Source organism: Garra rufa, chromosome 4, assembly GCF_049309525.1.
Source record: "Garra rufa chromosome 4, GarRuf1.0, whole genome shotgun sequence".
Taxonomy (NCBI): Eukaryota; Metazoa; Chordata; class Actinopteri; order Cypriniformes; family Cyprinidae; genus Garra; species Garra rufa.
Genome location: NC_133364.1, coordinates 24322537 through 24328579, shown reverse-complemented (window position 1 = coordinate 24328579; position 6043 = coordinate 24322537).

Below are 6043 nucleotides of genomic sequence, written 5' to 3'. Positions count from 1 at the left end.
CTCTGTTTCACCTTACACCACATCCTAACCAAGCGTGAAGCGATAAAGTGCTAAGCGATGAATCACCCCACAGGAAAAGGAAAATCACAACTGAGATCTTTTTAATATTTGAATTGGACAGCAAATTGAAACTAGCATCTTTGATAATGACTTTAGTAATGTGCGTCTCTTCTAGAGTTTCAGAATGTATCAAACTGCGCTCAGCTTCTCCAACACACCAAAGCAAACAATCAGAAGTTAGAGATCTCTAAATGATCACAACAAATTATTTCAAAAGCAAATTATGAGCTATGCTATCCAAATCATATGCATTATTTAACTCTTACAAAATGTCAACAGTTGTCTAGTTTGTATCGTTTTTAGATCTTCTAACAGATTTAAGATAAAAAGTCTGACACAAATTTGACACTTAAATGAAACAGAAAATCTCCTTGTTGGAGATGTCCTCTGGGACACCTTTTTTGTCCAAGGTGACTTTAAAGATAGACATCATATTTAGTCAGTTTGGTTTATATAGAGTGCAACAATTGAGTTCTGGAAGTAAAAATCCTATTCATTTTCTCTACAGGGTAATTTTATGTTAACTTATAAACCAAAGTAGCTCCATTTCTGTTACCCTTCAAATTGTGCAAATTGAAATTAAGACTTAAAAATACGTTCAATGGAAACGTGTTAATTTCACAAAATTTCCCATATATTGCAAATACCTTTTTACGTCCCCATGAGGTGTTTTTTTTTTTTCCAAAATTTTGGAAAAAGGATATAGTTTGCGATTTCATTCTTTAATGTACTATAACCTCCAAGAAACGCCTCATACATAGCTGCTCACAAGTACAAGGGCCTTTTCTTGCCAGTAATGCTTGAATAACCCCTTATTTACACTGCACACGTCTGCAGTGCATTACGACTCCAAAACAGCCGTCGGAGCTGATCGCAGACACTCTAGTCAATGCTTGATTTATACATTTCAGAAGAGCTCCAGAAGCAGCTCTCCATGCTGCTTCGCTAAAGATATGCATCTACATTTCTACATCTGATTAAAAATAATGGCTAGTGTGGTGACTGTGATAAACATAAACCTACCAACATCGGCCGTCATGACTTGTTGCGAGAGTAAAAAAAATATGTTTAGTCGCATTGCATTGGTGAATGGAAACACTGTAATTTTATAATAGTTTTTTATTGACATTTATAAAATATCGCTAAAGTTTTGCACAAATCTGTAACGAAAACACCTAGTGATATTTTTGCCTTAATAGATTAAAAAAAAAAAAAATTCAAATAATAATTAAAGCTGCAAGCAGCGATGAACGGGCCCTCGCACACGGGCTCACCGCCGACCGGTGGCTTTAGTAAAAACAGCAAATGGTGGGCAGTATGCTTTTAATATAGTAAAAATAGGAGAAATATGTCAAAGTCACTTAAATGTGCCAAATTTCCTGCTGCCAGCTGGTGGCGCTATGCATATAACTGATTATTGGCATGTAGATGTGTTCAGGCCACCACTTTCATCAAACATATGAAGTTTGGTGCAGATTGACCTTGGTATGTTTGAGTTAGTGAAAGATATGATATATCCTGCTGCCAACAGGTGGCGCTATGATAATATCTGAATATTGGCCTTTAGGTGTCTTCAGGCCAGGACTCTTACCAAACCTGTGAAGTTTGAGGCAGATCGGACATTTTATGGCTGAGTTATAACAACTTCTATGTCCATGGCGAAACATCAAACTATGTCAGGCCGCCACAGACACGCCCTTTAACGAAAACTCAAGATCTTCGCAATTTAACATGTTTAAGGCCTCTAGATCAGAATGACCAAATATAATGTTAATATCATTAAATCTCTAAGACGAGTTTGATACAAGTCATTTCCTGTTGCCAACAGGTGGCGCTGTGATTATAATAGAATGTTGGCCTTGAGATGTGTTCAGGCCAGGACTCTTATCGAATATGTGAAGTTTGAGGCAAATCGGACATTTTATGGCTGAGTTATAACAAGTTTTATATCCATGGCGAGACCTCGAAATTTGTCAGGCCGCCACGGACACGCCCTTCAACGAAAACTCAAGATCTTCGCAATTTAACATCGCTAAGGCCTTTATATTAGACTGACCGATTTTGGTGTTGATCTGTATAAATCTCTTGGAGGAGTTGGTTGTAGAGTACAGCATGACACTTCCTGTTGCCTGCAGGTGGCGCTATGACTATAACTGAATATGGGCATGTAGATGTCTTCAGGTCAGGAGTGGTATCACACATGTGAAGTTTGGGACAGATCGGACATTTTATGCCTAAGTTATAGCAACTTCCTTTTTCATGGCGAAACATCGAAATTTGCGAGGCCGCCACGGACACGCCCTCCGATGAAAACTCTAGATCTTCACAATTTAACGTCACAAAGGGCTTTAGATTAGACTCACCAAATTTGGTGTTGATCGGAATAAATCTCTAGGAGGAGTTCGTTCAAGTATGACACCTGAAAATGGCAAAAATGACACAAATTTTGCTGAGAAAATTAATAATAACCGACTTCCTGTTGGGTTTCGGATTTTATCTCAAGAGGCTTTTTTGTAGGTATTGGTGTGTTACATGTGTGTACCGATTTTTGTGCATGTACGATAATCACAGCAGAATGCGCACACCGCGGAACGTGTAAAGGTGGCGCTATTGAGCCATTTTGCCACACCCACTTCTGCAACCCATATCAGACGTCCATTTTCGCCAGGTCTGATGTGTGTGCAAAGTTTCGTTAGTTTTCGGGTATGTTTAGGCCCTCAAAAATGCGATTCATTCCGGATAAGAAGAATAATAATAATAATTAAAGCTGCAAGCAGCGATGAACGGGCCCTCGCACACGGGCTCACCGCCGACCGGTGGCTTTAGGAACACAGCAAATGGAGGGTAGTATGCTTTTAATACAGTAAAAATATGAGAAATATGTCAAAGTCACTTAAATGTGCCAAATTCCCTGCTGCCAGCTGGTGGCGCTATGCCTATAACTGATTATTGGCATGTAGATGTGTTCAGGCTGGCACTTTCATCAAACATATGAAGTTTGGTGCAGATTGACCTTGGTATGTTTGAGTTAGTGAAAGATATGATATATCCTGATGCCAACAGGTGGCGCTATGATAATATCTGAATATTGGCCTTTAGGTGTCTTCAGGCCAGGACTCTTACCAAACCTGTGAAGTTTGAGGCAGATCGGACATTTTATGGCTGAGTTATAACAACTTCTATGTCCATGGCGAAACATCAAACTTTGTCACGCCGCCACAGACACGCCCTTTAACGAAAACTCAAGATCTTCGCAATTTAACATCTCTAAGACCTCTAGATCAGACTGACCAAATATAATGTTGATATCATTAAATCTCTAGGAGGAGTTTTATACAAGTCATTTCCTGTTGCCAACAGGTGGCGCTGTGATTATAATAGAATATTGGCCTTCAGATGTGTTCAGGCCAGGACTTTAATCGAACATGTGAAGTTTGAGGCAAATCGGACATTTTATGGCTGAGTTATAACAAGTTTTATATCCATGGCGAGACCTCGAAATTTGTCAGGCCGCCACGGACACGCCCTTCAACGAAAACTCAAGATCTTCACAATTTAACATCACTAAGGCCTTTATATTAGACTGACCGATTTTGGTGTTGATCTGTATAAATCTCTAGGAGGAGTTGGTTGTAGAGTACAGCATGACACTTCCTGTTGCCTGCAGGTGGCGCTATGACTATAACTGAATATGGATATGTAGATGTCATCAGGTCAGGAGTGTTATCACACATGTGAAGTTTGGGACAGATTGGACATTTTATGCCTAAGTTATAGCAACTTCCTTTTTCATGGCGAAACATCGAAATTTGCGAGGCCGCCACGGACACGCCCTCCGATGAAAACTCTAGATCTTCACAATTTAGCGTCACAAAGGGCTTTAGATTAGACTCTGAAAATTTGGCGTTGATCCGAATAAATCTCTAGGAGGAGTTCGTTCAAGTACGAGGCCTGAAAATGGCAAAAATGACACAAAATTTGCTGAGAAAATTAAAAATAACCGACTTCCTGTTGGGTGTCAAATTTTGCTCCAAGAGGCTTTTTTGTAGGTATTGGTGTGTTACATGTGTGTACCGATTTTCGTGCATGTACGTGAATCACAGCTGAATGCGCACACCGCGGAACGTGTAAAGGTGGCGCTGTCGAGCCATTTTGCCACACCCACTTCTGCAACCCATATCAGACGTAAATTTTCGCCAGGTCTGATGTGTGTGCGAAGTTTCATGAGTTTTCGGGTATGTCTAAGCCCTCAAAAATGCGATTCATTTTGGAGAAGAATAATAATAATAATAATAATAATAATTAAAGCTGCAAGCAGCGATGAACGGGCCCTCGCACACGGGCTCACCGCCGACCGGTGGCTTAGGAACACAGCAAATGGTGGGTAGTATGCTTTTAATACAGTAAAAATAGGAGATAATGTCAAAGTCACTTAAATGTGCCAAATTTCCTGCTGCCAGCTGGTGGCGCTATGCCTATAACTGATTATTGGCATGTAGATGTGTTCAGGCCACCACTTTCATCAAACATATGAAGTTTGGTGCAGATTGACCTTGGTATGTTTGAGTTAGTGAAATATATGATATATCCTGCTGCCAACAGGTGGCGCTATGATAATATCTGAATATTGGCCTTTAGGTGTCTTCAGGCCAGGACTCTTACCAAACCTGTGAAGTTTGAGGCAGATCGGACATTTTATGGCTGAGTTATAACAACTTCTATGTCCATGGCGAAACATCAAACTTTGTCACGCCGCCACAGACACGCCCTTTAACGAAAACTCAAGATCTTCGCAATTTAACATCTCTAAGGCCTCTAGATCAGACTGACCAAATATAATGTTGATATCATTAAATCTCTAGGAGGAGTTTGATACAAGTCATTTCCTGTTGCCAACAGGTGGCGCTGTGATTATAATAGAATATTGGCCTTCAGATGTGTTCAGGCCAGGACTCTTATCGAATATGTGAAGTTTGAGGCAAATCGGGCATTTTATGGCTGAGTTATAACAAGTTTTATATCCATGGCGAGACCTCGAAATTTGTCAGGCCGCCACGGACACGCCCTTTACCGAAAACTCAAGATCTTTACAATTAAACATCGCTAAGGCCTTTATATTAGACTGACCGATTTTGGTGTTGATCTGTATAAATCTCTAGGAGGAGTTGGTTTTATAGTACAGCATGACACTTCCTGTTGCCTGCAGGTGGCGCTATGACTATAACTGAATATGGGCATGTAGATGTCATCAGGTCAGGAGTGTTATCACACACGTGAAGTTTGGGACAGATCGGACATTTTATGCCTAAGTTATAGCAACTTCCTTTTTCATGGCGAAACATCGAAATTTGCTAGGCCGCCACAGACACGCCCTCCGATGAAAACTCTAGATCTTCACAATTTAACGTCACAAAGGGCTTTAGATTAGACTCACCAAATTTGCTGTTGATCGGAGTAAATCTCTAGGAGGAGTTCGTTCAAGTATGATGCCTGAAAATGGCAAAAATGACACAAATTTTGCTAAGAAAATTAATAATAACCGACTTCCTGTTGGGTTTCGGATTTTGTCCCAGGAGGCTTTTTTGTAGGTATTGGTGAGTTACATGTGTGTACTGATTTTCATGCATGTACGTGAATCATAGCTGAAAGCGCACACCGCGGAACGTGTAAAGGTGGCGCTATCGAGCCGTTTTGCCACACCCATCTCTGAAACCCATATCAGACATCCATTTTCGCCAGGTTTGATGTGTGTGCAAAGTTTCATGAGTTTTCGGGTATGTTTAGGCCCTCAAAAATGCGATTCATTCCGGAGAAGAAGAATAATAATAATAATAATAAACGAAGCAGATCCAATAGGGTCCTCACACCATCGGTGCTCGGGCCCTAATTAAAGCTGCAAGCAGCGATGAACGGGCCCTCGCACCCGGGCTCACCGCCGACCGGTGGCTTTAGGAAAACAGCAAATGGTGGGTAGTATGCTTTT